At 42.8% G+C, this 14,043-nt stretch overlaps 1 protein-coding gene across 1 annotated transcript in view; it reads left to right on the forward strand.

The window, feature by feature from the left end:
• The window catches only part of LOC126204177 (uncharacterized), a 388,056-nt gene that overhangs the window by 302,524 nt on the left and 71,489 nt on the right, over positions 1–14,043 (forward strand). The gene's annotated exons all lie outside the window — the stretch shown is intronic.

The following is a 14,043-nucleotide window of genomic DNA, read 5'->3' on the forward strand; positions in this document are numbered from 1 at the left end:
TGGAATCTGCTCGCTAGTAACGTAACTGGACGACCGCTGAGCGGCCATATGTGGCCTTTTCAGACATATCACATTTCATGCTCCATCGCACAAATGGCTTGTATGGCGTAAAACGTCTGAAACGAAACACCCTGCAACATCGGAAGGCTCCAGGCCGGAGGAGAGAGCGTTATAGTCTGTGGAATTTTTTTTCTTGGCGTTCCCTGTATTATGCCGTCATTCTGCAAGGCGCAGTGGATCAACACAAGTGTGCAGCTATCCTTGGGGACCATGTGCTTCTCTACATGCTGTTTGTTCCTCCTCGGCGCGATGGTATCTACCAGCAGGACAATGCAACGTGTCAGGTAGCACGCAGTATAGGTGCGTGGTTCGAAAAGAACGATGATGAGTGTGCCGTACTCCCCTGGTCACGAAACTTCGTGGATTTAAACCCAATCGAAAATCTGTCGGACCGCCTCGCTCGGCAAGGTCGCGTCATGGATCCGCAGACGAGAAGCCTTGAGCCTGTGGCCACGGCGCTGGAGCCGGTATGGCTCCATTCCTGCACTTGTTGCGCTGAAAAAGTGATTATTCAGGCTTTTGCAAGGTGGTCACGTTAACGTGACCTGACAGTGTATGAAGGGGTCTCTAACATGTGTTGAAGGAACGCCAAATTACGACGAAGACGTTCAATAATTATGACACAACCTTCTCTTGTAGAGCAAAAGCGTGTAGTGAAGATTTAAACTGCACGTTTCATTACCTACCACTTGATCGAAAGAAGCGTGAATCACGAAAGGAACAACACGTGTCTCCAGTTCTCTGCAGATCAAACCTAAATTATACTGGCTGGAATTTGCACGAAAAGAAGAAGAATACTCTATCTGCCGAAAATCGTTTATCGCTCTATTAATTTCGAGAGAGGCTGATTGCTCTTTTATGATCTGTGCTTGTATCAACCACGAACATGTGCGAAGGATAAACAGGAACATTCGGATTGAGCATGAAGGAAGTTTAGTAATGGTTACTGAACGAAAATAATAAACGATGGACTTCAGTATAATTCTCATTATTATTCAATAAGTAAGCATGGAAGTTCATAGACACGTATATGTTCCAACAAAACTCTTGGTAAAACAATACCACATATTCTCAAAAACAACAAAGAACCCTATATATTTTATATTCTCATAATACTATCAAGTGATTGGGAAAGTAACGTGAAATACGATCTATATGTACAGATGAATCAATGAAGGACCGATATTAATCCTTGTACGAGGGCGTGCTGGAAAGTAATGCCTCCGAATTGTTTATATGAAAACTCTTAAACGATTTTAAGTAAAACAAAAAATTCTACATCTTGATTCTTCATGTGTACATATTTGCAGCTCTCTGCTCGATATAGGGCTCCGAAATGTTGAGTGTAACATGATGGTGTGTAAGAGAATTATGTCGATGCGTGAGAAACAGCTTGTATAATCAAGGGTCGAATTCTAAGAGTTCGTCTACACATGGCAATGCCCGACCATACACAAACGCTGCGACATGTAAAACAATCCGACACCTTGGGTTCACTGTCATCGGTCATCCACCATACCGTCCCGACTTTGCCCAGTCCGACTGACATGTCCTTCCAAAACTTAAACACGGTCGACGATTTCACTTTCACAGAGATTAAGCGGTGCAAGCAGAGGTGCGTTGTGGCTCCGTCAACGAAGTCATACAAACTGGTCTGTTGTTAGGAGAAATATCTTCGTGACCAGGGTGACTATGTTGAGAAATAAATAAGTAAACATGAAGAATAACGATGTAAATGTTAATAAAGTTAGTTGTATTTAAATAGCTTTAATAGTTTTCACACAAATAATTCAGGGGCAACTCATTTCAGAGCCCCCTCGTATAGTGGACAAAGCTACTATCGTAACAAAGATATCAGGTACCGCGGACAGTGGAAACACAGCTGCAAAACTGAAAAATCGTGTAACATAGAATCACACCATTGCAGTGGTAGGAAGCGACGCTCTCACCAGGAATCTGAATACTGAAGCTTACGAGGGAGCCTCCCCATCGCACCCCCCTCAGATTTAGTTATAAGTTGGCACAGTGGATAGGCCTTGAAAAACTGAACACAGATCAATCGAGAAAACAGGAAGAAGTTGTGTGGAACTGTGAAAAAATAAGCAAAATATACAAACTGAGTAGTCCATGGCCAAGATATGCAACATATAGGACATTGTGAAGTCTGAAGCGCCGTGGTCTCGTGGTAACGTGAGCAGCTGCGGAACGAGAGGTCCTTGGTTCAAGTCTTCCCTCGAGTGAAAAGTTTACTTTTTTATTTTCGCAAAGTTATGATCTGTCCGTTCGTTCACTGACGTCTCTGTTCACTGTAATAAGTTTAGTGTCTGTGTTTTGTGACCGCACCGCAAAACCGTGCGATTAGTAGACGAAAGGACGTGGCTCTCCAATGGGAACCGAAAACATTTGATCGCAAGGTCATAGGTCAACCGATTCCTCCACAGGAAAACACGTCTGATATATTCTATACGACACTGGTGAGGGCATGTGCGTCACATGACAGGAATATGTTGTCGACCCACCTAACTTGTACACTTGGCGAATGGGTAAAACGATTCTTCTACATTGCCCGATTTAGGAGTTCTTGTGGATGTGATAATCACTTCCAAAAAGTGATGAAAACATAAGAGTTTGTCACATAAACTGAAAATAAAAAATTAAACTTTTCACTCGATGGGAGATTTGAACCAAGGACCTCTCGTTCCGTAGCTGCTCACGTTACCACGAGACCACGGCGCTTCAGAGTTCACAATGTCCTATATGTTGCATATCTTTGCCATGGACTACTCAGTTTGTATATTTTGCTTATTTTTTCACAGTTCCACACAACTTCTTCCTGTTTTCTCGATTGATCTGTGTTCAGTTTTTCAAGGCCTATCCACTGTGCCAACTTATAACTAAATCTGAGGGGGGTGCGATGGGGAGGTTCCCTTGTTAGAAACACCCAGCTCTGTAATTATAAAGACGCTAGCTAACGTGTGAACTTAGCTCGCAGAAAGTTAGCTTCTGCAGACGCCGACCACGTGATGAACCAGGGTAATTGCGAACGTTAAAAATTCCAGCTTTGTTCCTCATCCATATGGGAGAATTCAAAACCTAACCGCCAAACGCCTGATTCGTCGGCAGGGCTCTACCTTCAAAGTAGAGCACGAAGGTACACTTCACGGTGAGAACAAAGATGCAAGTTCACCAGTGGATGAAACCACAGAAAGGCTATTTTTGGCACACTATTTACTTGAAACTCACGTAGGGATAAATTATATGAAAGACTTTTTCTGACAGATTGCTTTCAACCTTCGTAATTCTTTTGATAAACAGAGAGTACAATTTTTGTACACATTTTAGTGAACTCAGAAGTACAAGACTGTTCAAGAAGACATAATTAAAATCCTTATCCCTATCATTGAACAAGTACGTAATTTTTATGCCACCCTCCTTGATGATGTACATTCTGTAAAAGTCTTCAGAGTAATTACTGAAAAATGAAAATGAAATGATCGTGTGGCATTATTGGCAAGGATGTCCCAGTCCAGTTCGGCCGCCAAGTGCAAGTTTTGTTTCAGTCGGCGCCATATTGGGCGACTTGCGGCCGATGATGAGGACAACACAACACTCAGTTCCCGAACGGAGAGAATCTCCAACCCGGGCTGGAATCGAACCCAGGCCCAGTGCCTGGGAGGCAAGCAAGTTACCACCCAGCTAAGCAGGCGGACAGAGTCATTACTAATGGAACATTATTGTAATCCAAATTTTCCAGATTCAATAGCTAGAAAGTCCAAATGTGGAGTAAAATTCGTCTTCCTTTGCAGAGAATTACATGTTTCGTCACTATCTACTCATTGTGTAGAAGGGGAGCTTACAAGTTAGAAAATAGGATTGTTACCAGTAAGTTCATTCTAAAAATTCAGCAAGTATATCAGCGTTTAATACTGTAAAGTGGGGTGCAAAGAAACCGTTTCAAACTTTTAAGGAAAAAATTGGCAATTTTAAGAAGAAATACGAAAATCAAAATTACGGGGTGCTATAGATCTTGTGCCTCAGATTAAATTTGTAATTCGATTTGGGACCTAGCCCATTCTTTTCTAACATAAAAAATAAACGTATTTCCATTAACTCCACAGAGAAGGGTGAATAGAAACAGCACTTATAATCTTATTATGTTTTGCTATTTGTTAGCTTTTGGGAGGAACAGAGACATGTTAGAATCTGTTTACGATCTACGAGAATAAGGAATAAAAGACATCTAATTCAAAAAAGTTATTAATCAATACAAAAACTGTGCAATGTGTGCAAGAAGAGACTCGGAAATTTTGTCGGAATGTTCAATAAAGGGTTGACGAGATGACACATACATTACAAAAAAATGTATTTGTGAACTGCCTGAAATCAGGGAAGTTCACGAAAGCGCTGTACAAAGAATTTTCAAAATCTATCATTCTTCCGTATGTGCGATCAGAAAAATTTCTTTACATTATTGATTCGTGTGGTGGGCAGACTGATTCGACACTTGACGATCGAACGATTCTACATCTGGTTTTTTCTGGTATCGCTTCTATGTCTTCTGAAACATCAGTGTGCCGCCAACGCAATTGCTTTCATTAAATGTGCTTGGTGCTCAACGAATTTGTTCCGGTTGCTTCTGCGACAAATACCATTCGGAATTCCGTTCTCGCACAGCAAGCGATACAAGCGACACCGAATAAGACGATTCTGTAATTTATTCTGCAAGAAATGGAGACACATTTGAAGAACGTTTGCTGTATGACTGACTTATTAATGAAATTACTAAGGCGAAAATTGCTATTTCCGAAGAATTTTGCATGGCCTATGCAATTTAATAATACTCTGGAACAGGAAATTAGAAAGGAAAAGAAAGAAAAAGGTGCCCGGGCAGGGTTTGAGCCCATACCTGCAGCGTAGTAGCAATGAACCTTATTAGTTCCTGCACTATGCTCGGTCGGTCGAGACATACTCAACGTCACGGATATAGGAGGTACGCATAAATCATAAACATCGATTTTCTCGGAAATTAGGGACCGCCGCATGGAAAGCCACTGGCCATTTGCTCAGAACGTTTTCCTCTACAACAGACCTAATACTCCTCAAAATCCGTGGTTAACAGGTATAATGGTCTCCTTGTCAGTTCGGCACTCAGTTTTAACCAACCTGAAAGTTTCAAACTGGCACACACTTTGCTGGAGTGGAAAACTCATTCTGGATACGTCAGTTACAGTACCTAAAGAAATGAATTCCCGATGCGAGTTGAGACTTCACCGCCCTAGTTACATGTCTTTGTTGTGCTGCGTTAACGTTGAATATGAACGTTGGCGGAGAAAGCGCTGGAAACAAATCTCTCTCAGCTTGCGCAATGGTGGCGTTCGTGAGGCCCAGAGAGGAGAATAATAGTTGTGATAATATGTATAACGGGCAGGGGAGAAGCCGAGGGTGAATTTTCTGCGGCCAGTGGTAACGGCGAGTTGTGCCGGAACAGAGTGGTGGAAATGAGACGCCACGGCTGCATTTCCCAGGAGCGCTGCTGCGGTCCTTTCAGAGGAAAATTACAGTCCGCCTGGGACGCAGGCACGCGTTCCAGGCAATCCATTCAGAAAGAAGGCGCCGTCGCAGGTGGTGGTAATCAGCCGCTCCGAGTTCACAGTAGCTACGGTCACAGTGGCATTCAGGAGCACTCTCGGGAACGGACCTACGTTTCTTTCTGAAATCCTCTAACTGAGGAAGGCACCAGACAGTCGACGGATGGTCATTACTTGCTGCTCTCAAACTACGCTCCTACGTGTTTGGAATTTTAACGTTTAATCTGTTGCAAGACTACTGAAGTACACTGCTTTTCATGGTGTAGCATTGATAAGCTCCATGATCTGCATTAACACAGAATTCTTAAGTACATGATTTACATTAACCAGCAATTTCTGTCTGATGTTTTTCTGGTGTAGCATTTTTCATGGTGTAGCATTCGATGAGCTGTCCGCCCCCGGTCGCTGAAGGGTCAGCGTGACGGATTGTCAATCCTCTGGCCCGGGTTCGATTCCCGGCTGGGTCGGGCACTTTTCTCCACCCAGGGACTGGGTGCTGTGCTGTCCTCATCATCATCCTATCATACTCATCGACTGCTGATCGCCGAAGTGGCGTCAATTTGAAAGACCGTCTGCCCGACGGGGGCCCCTAACCATACGATAAAATGAAAAAATAAATTCGATAAGCTCCATGATCTGTATTAACACAGAATTCTTAAGTACCTGATTTACATTAATCAGCAATTTCTGTCTGATGTTTTTCTGTACACGCAGAAAAATCTGTTTACCTGGAATTACATTCGGAAGTAGATGGGCTACTTTATACATAACACCCTGAAACTCGACCTTTCGTTATGTAAAGTTTCCATAACTGACAAAAATGAATGTATTGGCAGCTGTGTCTACAGTGTGATTCGATAATGATGTTACCAACTTGCAGGGATGTTCGAGAAGGGTAAATTTATCAATATGGTGGAACGGACCCTGGTCTGGAAACAAAAGAGTAGAAAGTTGTAAGCGACAAGCGTCTTGATACTTCTAACAGTGAACCTCTTCTACTGCAAGCTACTTTCTTTCGGGAGGAGACAGCGTGGACCAAAACAGGAAAAAAAGTCCAGTAAACATGGACTCTAAATGACGTACCTTAAGAACTATGAGCGCTCGTTCATCTTCGCTACTGTGAAAGACAGTAGCTGTTAAAGCATGCTCTTCAGAGTCCATGCGTACTCGACATTTTTTCTTGTTTTGGTCCACACACCTCAAAATATGGAAAGCAAAGAGCTTGCGGCAGTAGAGATTTGTTTCACTGTACTGAAGATGAAGAAGTGCTCTAGCTCTTAAGATATGCATTTTAGAGTCCATGTTTACTGGACCTTTCCGTTTCGAATGAGCGTTCCTGTCATAACTCTGTATGGCATGTTTATGAATTACAAAGTAGGGAAAAAATGCACATACAGGCTGACAGCTGTTGAAATACATGGAAAAATCGTAAATTAGTTACAATCCACGGCGTGCACACACTTGATTCAACATGTAAACACTACAGATATTCATATTTAGGTTACATGTTCGATATGTCTGCCATCATTGGCGATGATGTGACACAGACGAATAGCGAAATTCTGCGTGAACCGCTGAAGTGTCGGAACATCGACGCTGTCGATGACCTCCGAAATGAATGTTTTCAGTTCAGTAATTCTTTTGGCGTTATTTCTGCACACCTTGTCTTTAATATAGCCCCAAAAAAATGAATCACATGCGTTTACATCTGGAGAAAATGGCTGCCAATCAAGGCCCATGCCTATGACCTCTGGATAGCCCAGAGCCAGAATGCGGTCCCCAAAGTGCTCCTCCAGGACATCAAGCACTCTCCTGCTTCGATGTGTCGAGCTCTGTCTTGTATGAGTCACATCTTGCCGAAATCAGGGTCACTTTGAATAGTGGGGTTGAAATAATCTTCCAAAACCTTCACGCACCATTCGGTAGTCACCGTGTCACCAAGGAATATCACACCAATTATTCCGTAACTGGACATTGCTCACCACACAGTAACCAGTTGAAGGTGAAGATATGTCTCGATCGCGAAATGTGGATTCTCAGTCTCCCAAATGGGCCAACTTTGCTTTTTGATGAACTCATTCAAATTAAACAGGGCTTCGTCGCTGAACCAAACCATACTAAAACCCATCATGCCCTGCGGTCAACGTCCTAACGGAAACCGTTCAGAAGTTATTAGGATTCTATTTCATACACTTCAATAATTGTCAGCCTGTATGTACTAAGCGCTGTGCCGCTACAGGAACACCAAAATGTAGATTTAAACGTTCGAAGTAATGCGCTTCCTCCATAGATGTAGATATTTTGTAATAAGCATACTAGATTATAAATCTATTCTTAATAGGCCAAATCACAATCTAGACCTAACACTGAAATAGGTCGGTGTGCTGGCGTATGCTGGCGCCAGCACACCATGCGGCATAGGGGTCACGAGAATATTGATAGAGGCCAATGACAAGACTCGCTAGAAACGCGCCGCCAACGCCCTCTCAGCCGCCAGTATTTAGGATCGCCGCCGTGGACTGGAGGGCTAGTTTAGCCAGTTAGTTCGAGCCAGTACGCTGTGGAGTTCCAGTGTGTCACTGCGACAGAACTGCAGACTTAGCCTTTAGCAGGCAGCACATATCAACCTTATAGTGAACATAGCGGACTTCAACAGCATTGAGGCTACGTGGACTATACAGAAGACAGCTTGTACCACATCACATGCAAACTTAATGTTAGGTAGCTCTTTGTTTATGAATCCAGTTATTAATTGCGTGCTTTTTTTGTTATAGAACAAGGGTACCCGCCACCAACCAACATACTCTCCTTGCTTCCCATGGTACAGCTCCACAGAGGCAACGAGACGACATAAAAGCGGCTAAAGGGAATACGCCAGTCGATACAATAATCAGCATCTGAAGATCTGGTTACAGACTTCGAGACGTACTGCCCAGCTATTTTTCCAATTCCTTTCTTTGGTTGAGTGTCATATTTATTTATCGCAGTAACGTATGAACATTGTTGCAACTAGGTTGTAGTGGTTGAAAAATTCTGTTGTATTAACAGAGACAAATTAAAAATTCTGTGCCAGATTGGTATTGGTGTACGTGTGGCCAGTTTTCTGTCTGTTGCACTACCACAGCGTGCCTTGTAGACCGACTGAAAGTTTCAGCTTTCCATCTACACCTACATCTACATCTACATGGATACTGTGCAAATCATATTTTAGCGTCTGGCAGAGGGTTCATCGAACGACCTTCACAATTCTCTATTATTTCAATCTCGTACAGCGTTCGGGGAGAACGAACACCTATATCTTTCCGTACGAGCTCTGCTTACCCGTATTTTATCATGGTGATCGTTTCTCCCTATGTAGGTCGGCCTCAACAAAATATTTTCGCATTAGGAGGAGAAAGTTGTTGATTGGAGTTTCGTGAGAAGATTGCTCCGCAAGAAAAAACGCCTTCGTTTAAATGATGTCCATCCGAAATCCTGTATAATTTCAGTGACACTCTCTACCCTTCTTTGAACTTTTTCGTCGTATTCCGTCAATACTATCTGGTAAGGATCCCACACAACGCAGCAGTATTCTAAAGGAGGACGGACAAGCGTAGTGTAGGCAGTCTACCTTGTACATCTGTTACATTCTCTAAGTGTCCTGCCAATAAATCGCAGTCTTTGGTTAGCCTTCCTCCATAAGATTTTTGTTTGTGTTCCTTCCAATTTAAGTTGTTCCTAATCGTAATTCCTAGGTATTTAGTAGGATTTACGGCCTTTAGATTTGACTGATTTATCGTGTAACCGAAGTTTAACCGATTCCTTTTAGCACTCATGTGGATGACCGCACACTTTTGGTTATTTAGGGCCAATTGCCAATTTTCGCGCCATACAGATATCTTTTATAAATCGTTTTGCAATTTGCTTTGATCTTCTGATGACTTTACTAGTCAATAAACGACAGAGTCATCTGCAAACACTCTAAGACGGCTGCTCAGATTATGTTCCAAATCGTTTATATATATAAGGAATAGCAAAGGGCCTATAACACTACCTTGGGGAACGCCAGAAATCACTTGTGTTTTACTCGATGACTTTCCGTCAGTTCTACAAACGGTGACCTCTCTGACAGGAAATCACGAATCCAACCATATAACTGAGGCGATATTCCATGAGCACGCAATTTCGCTATACAAGCCGCTTGTGTGGTGCAGTGTCAAAAGATTTCCGGAAATCCTTTGTCAATAGCACTCAACACTTCGTGCGAGTAAAGAGCTAGTTGTGTTTCACAAGAACGATATTTTCTAAATCCATGTCAATCGACCATTTTGTTGGAGGTAATTCATAATGTTCGAACAAAATATATGTTCCAAAATCGTACTGCATATCGACGTTAATGATATGGGCCTGTAATTTAGTCGATTACTCATACTACCTTTCTTGAATATTGGTGTGACCTGTGCAACTTTCGAGTCTTTGGGTATGGATCTTTCGTAGAGCGAACGAGTGTATGTGATTATTAAGTACGGAGCAATTGCATCAGCATACTCTGAAAGAAATCTAATTGGTATAGTCTGGACCAGAAGACTTGCTTTTATTAAGTAATTTAAGTTACTTCACTACTCCGAGGATATCTACTTCTACGTTACTCATGTTGTCAGCTGTTCTTGATTTGAATTCTGGAATATTTACTTCGTTTTCTTTTGTAAAGGCCACCGGCTCATATAATTCAATACAGTGTATTTTCCACCAGAAATGGAAGAAGTCTTACGCAGCTGTGAATTCCACGGTTGATGTAGTCGCTTAGTTGTATTGCGAGTACACTCCCTTCAGTCGATCGGCTTCGATGCTGGACACCATCCGCTGTTGGGAACCACCACCCGAGTCTGAACTCACCCGAATATAGGTCTCGAATGTGCCTCCCGCGCTCTTCTCCTAAAGATAGCGGCGTATGTATAGTTCAAAGGCTGCTTCTGCTTTGACTTGCGCGATAGTCCTAGTTACATGGAGATGGACTGAAATACAGATTCGACTGTAACAGAGTTCTTTTGCAGTTCACTTCCTACTGTCGAACACTAGTGCTGGCTTCAATCGCACACTGAAGAAAGAATTAGTGACTCCCAGGAGTCACCTTGCTAATTCCGTGTAACACAGTCTCTAGCTTTGATGACGGCTAGAGAGGAAGTCCACATGTTTCTCAAGTATGCCATATGCATCAAAGACAGTCTTGATGATTAGCTCTTGTAGACCTACCAGATTGTCGGAATGTTGATTGCTAGATTTGTTCCACTGTTCCAAATACTCGCAAACGTTTTTTATTATATTAACGTGGTAAATTTTCATGGTTCAGAGTAGTTTCAGGGGTAAGACAAGGCTGCAACCTGTCTCCACTGTTGTTCATAGTATTTATGGATCATATGTTGAAAACAATAGACTGGCTGGGTGAGATTAAGATATGTGAACACAAAATAAGCAGTCTTGCATATGCGGATGACTTAGTTGTGATGGCAGATTCGATTGAAAGTTTGCAAAGTAATATTTCAGAGGTAGATCAGAAATGTAAGGACTATGATATGAAGATTAGCATCTCCAAAACGAAAATAATGTCAGTGGGAAAGAAATATAAACGGATTGAGTGCCAAATAGGAGGAACTAAGTTAGAACAGGTGGACGGTTTCAAGTACTTAGGATGCATATTCTCACAGGATGGCAACATAGTGAAAGAACTGGAAGCGAGGTGTAGCAAAGCTAATGCAGTGAGCGCTCAGCTACGATCTACTCTCTTCTGCAAGAAGGACGTCAGTACCAAGACTAAGTTATCTGCGCACCGTTCAATTTTTCGACCAACTTTGTTGTATGGGAGCGAAAGCTGGGTGGATTCAGGTTACCTTATCAACAAGGTTGAGGTTACGGATATGAAAGTAGCTAGGATGATTGCTGGTACTAGTAGATGGGAACAATGGCAGGAGGGTGTCCACAATGAGGAAATCAAAGAAAAGGAATGAACTCCATAGATGTAGCAGTCAGGGCGAACAGGCTTAGATGGTGGGGTCATGTTACTCGCATGGGAGAAGCAAGGTTACCCAAGAGACTCATGGGTTCAGCAGTAGAGGGTGGGAGGAGTAGGGGCAGACCAAGGAGAAGGTACCTGGATTCGGTTAAGAATGATTTTGAAGTAATAAGTTTAACATCAGAAGAGGCACCAATGTTAGCACTGAATAGGAGATCGTGGAGGAATTTTATAAGGGGGCTATGCTCCAGATTGAACGCTGAAAGGCATAATCAGTCTTAAATGATGATGATGATGATGATGATGATTAACGTGGAGGAATGTAGCGCACCAGCCAAGGTGCGTTATGGTGCTTCAGTAGAGAAAAACGCTGGCGTTCAGCCATGTGAACGAATATTGCCTAGACGGGAGTGTTCACACAACACTTATGATGAAGATAGTTGTTGAAATTTTAGATACTTTTATTAAGAAGATTGGTAATAATATATTTATTTTGAGACACAAGATGCCTTTGTATCACGGTTATTGCAATAAAATTTGAAAATTATTTCTATTCAGGAAGAATGCAATAATAATTTGACAGTTGTGGATTACAAAGCTCTCAGGTTCGTTACAAGCATGTTTAAAGAGTTGTTGCTGTGAGACAAACGGAACTCTAAGGCGGAATTAGATAAGTGAAGAAGGGAGCTGTAGCTCATCTTGCCAACATGTGCCCATCAGGAAGATATTTTTACATTGTCGAGAGGTTCTTTCCCTGGACATGGCCATTCACTCGATTAGCTGGCTCATATTCTTCTTGTGGGCAATCAAATTATTGTTCACCATTATTGTGAAATATTTTTGCATCGCCCACAATTCTCAGATGTTCACAGTCAGAAAGGAAGAACTCACACAGACTTTATTGTGGGTGGAATTCCTTCACTGGGCAAACTACAGACCGCCTGTTAAGAATAAATATCCTGTGTACCACCTCCTCCTCTTTCACCTTGTCTGCTAACGTTCCCACACACCTTTCGGCAAGAGAGCACACGAAAACGCTAAGAAGCATTCACGGCAATTGGCAAACTGCATATCGTCTCAGTGGCGTCTCACATCTTCTACGGACACCCAATTGTCCCTTTCACTCCTTTATCGGATAACGAGTCCCTTCTCTTCGAAAGCGCAGAACAACATTATGACATATATGTCCTACAGACTGGGAGGCTTCATTTCGGTCGGTAGGTGCCTACCGGCCTCCCGCAGAGGGGGCCTGTGACGGGGAGAGAGGGTCGGACTGCGGCCGGGGGGGGGGGGGGGCAGACCTCTGTCATCAGGTTCATTACAGGAAGCAGAATAAAGGGCTACACTTTGCCGTCAAGAATGTTGAAAGAAATGCCCTGGTTTATGTTAAAGTTAATCGGAATTTGTGGCCACAATTTATGGTATCGAAAACACCCCACAAATATTACATAACCGCCTCCGACAGGAACTATACCCTCCACCCACTGTGTGTTGAACACCTAATTGCCCGTGGGTGCACTCAACGCCTTGCGCCATCTGAAAAGAGGATAACAGCGACTCGTCGGACCACACTACCTGCCTCCAGCCACATAATGAACAATTTCTGTAATCTTCGGCCGTTTGAAACCTGCATATTTAGGTGCCGTCGTGAATAATGCCCTTTTGCAAGGTACTCTACTACAAATGTCCATTGCATGCAGTCCACTTCGCAATGTTCACAAAGCAGTCGAGATGGACCTGCGTTCACTGGCGGCAGAAAGCCTTGACTTGCATGAAATCGATTGCTTTGTACTGTATTCTTCTTTTGAAACCAATTTATTTTCCAGGATCGCTGTTGTAGTGAATCGAGAAATTGTTCGTGACATTATGTAACATGAAAAGTACCAATGAGATCGCCTCACGCTGGAAGCCAAAAATGTAGTGAATTTAAAGAATTCTTTGTGATATTACACAACATGTAAATTACTAATGAGATCGCTCCACGTTGGGTGTCAACAATGTTGTGAACTGAAAATTTCTAATGACTAACATCTTGTCTGATGAGCTAGATGAGGTGCTGACAGCAGTATTTTCGACCTTTCTATTCTAATTCACCTCTCAAATAAACGGCGTCGATGATTTGCAGAACCTCTGGGGTGATGCGCGGACACCACTACCACAGTTGGCTCTGCCATTCCTATATGATGGTTCATGATATCTTGTATATGTTGAGTCTGCATTAGGCTTTTGTAATGCTGCCATGTCATCAGCGGGTGCTCTTCAGTGCACTTCAGCTCGCTCTCAGGCAGGCGCACCTAGTGTAGGCTACCCGCCAAGCAGTCCTATTACATGTATTGTAGGCGAGCCAAATGGCCACCAGTATATCCTGCGCAGGAAACGGTGGCCGATTCGCAGTGACCAGTTTTC

This window comes from Schistocerca nitens, chromosome 9 (genome assembly GCF_023898315.1).
Source record: "Schistocerca nitens isolate TAMUIC-IGC-003100 chromosome 9, iqSchNite1.1, whole genome shotgun sequence".
NCBI lineage: Eukaryota > Metazoa > Arthropoda > Insecta > Orthoptera > Acrididae > Schistocerca > Schistocerca nitens.